The sequence below is a fragment of the Nothoprocta perdicaria genome, unplaced genomic scaffold, assembly GCF_003342845.1.
Source record: "Nothoprocta perdicaria isolate Ctin4 unplaced genomic scaffold, notPer1 scaffold_32, whole genome shotgun sequence".
NCBI classification, from domain to species: domain Eukaryota; kingdom Metazoa; phylum Chordata; class Aves; order Tinamiformes; family Tinamidae; genus Nothoprocta; species Nothoprocta perdicaria.
The window spans coordinates 2,270,418-2,272,094 of NW_020455555.1; positions in this window are offsets into that span (position 1 = coordinate 2,270,418).

Genomic DNA, 1,677 nt, shown 5'->3' on the forward strand with positions numbered 1-1,677 from the left:
TTGTGACTTCTCATGTGGTTTTGCAGCTGGACACATACTTAACGATGTGTGAGGGTGGGGAAAAGGAAAGGACCAATGCCACTGATAGAAGGCTTCAGCTTTGGGGACCAGAACTGCCCCTCTAGGAAGCAATAATGAGCTCAGATTATAATGTAAAGTTGTTTTTCCCAGATTATTACACAAAATCCATATACAGATCTACATTTTCACTATGAACAGAAAAAATCTCTGTTATTAATATGTATTAGACATAGCCAAAACTTTGTTGGACTGAAGGTGTTGGGCATGCTGGGGTGCAAAGATAAAAATGTGTGGAAAAAAACCATCTGCCTGCTAAACCAAATAGTGCAGTTAATTGTATATGCTTGTCAGGTTTTGAAAAGCAAAGATGTGAGGTATATTTTCTTAAATGGATGAGAGGCCGTGCTTGTGAATTTGTACAACACACCCAGGAAGCATGGCTTTGCAGGGCATGTTTTGTTTTAATTGTTCCATATTGGAATAACATTTTTTTCTTGCTGTGGGTTTAGGGGGAAGTAGAGGTTTACTGAAAGATAGCTGTAAAATTCATTAAGAGGCTTCCTTATAGGAAGGGAAGAGAGGTGGCTGGTTTACAGTATGGGAACCTCCTGAGCTTTCAAAAGCCAGCCAGACAGGTGATAGCAGAGCAGCAGCAGCAGATCAAATTGCTGAAGCGAATCAATCCAGTGAGCTGTCCAAGCCGTGACGGGGCAGAGAGCAGTTGCTTTCTTCGAGGTGGGGAAACTGAATAACCATGGCAGTGAAATGAGGGACCTGTGGAGAAATAACAGTTTTATTTGTCATGATCCTAGGTCAATATGGTTTCAGTCTCCTGGTACTTTTAACAATCTGATTTTAGCCTCTTGTTATTATACAGAAGTTTAGTTTTGGTCTTATGCTGAAATAAGTGCGAATCTTGGCATGGGATTGTTTCTAAATGAAATAAAAAAGGTCTTCAGGGTCCCGAGGACTCTAATGCTTGATGTTAGTCTTTCCCTATCCCTTTTTAAGCCTTGAGTTACTATAGTTAATTCAGTTAACATAGATGAAGGTGGTGGAGCAACTGAGGCTTTAATTCATTTTGTAGGATTGATTTGCATTTAATTAAGAGGAGATCTAGGACTGCAGTTTGGAAAGAGAGATTTGGAGTAAGGAGAGGAGTTTAAGGGTTGCAAATGCTGTGCTCTCTCGTCTCATAATTGCCTACTACTGGGTGAATTTTAGGAACTATAAGGAGTGATTGAATAATGGGTACATCTTTGCTTGGACTAGTCTTTCAACTGGATTTCTTTGGACCTTGGCTATAAACCCATCTGTCCCTTGAAAGGGAAACCTGCTTTTCTTGATATGGTAGAGTCAGAGCTCTCCAGCAATGCCAAGCCACCAAGGAAAGTAGAATGTAATTGATCCACTCTGGTGTGAGTCCCAAAAGCACAAGTGATCAATAACAGTCTAGAGGCAACACTCCAAACAGGTTTCAGAAACAGAATCTCTTAGTTGCACATTACCATAAAGGCCACTGTGTACTGGAGGATTTTATATTTCTAGTGTTTAAAAGTCCCAAATGTCAGTGAAGGAGCTTATAGTATGGAAGGTGTAAGGCCTGCTCGTTCTTGAGTTTTCTTTCCATACTTTGTGAGGAAAAGGCTGCTTAGC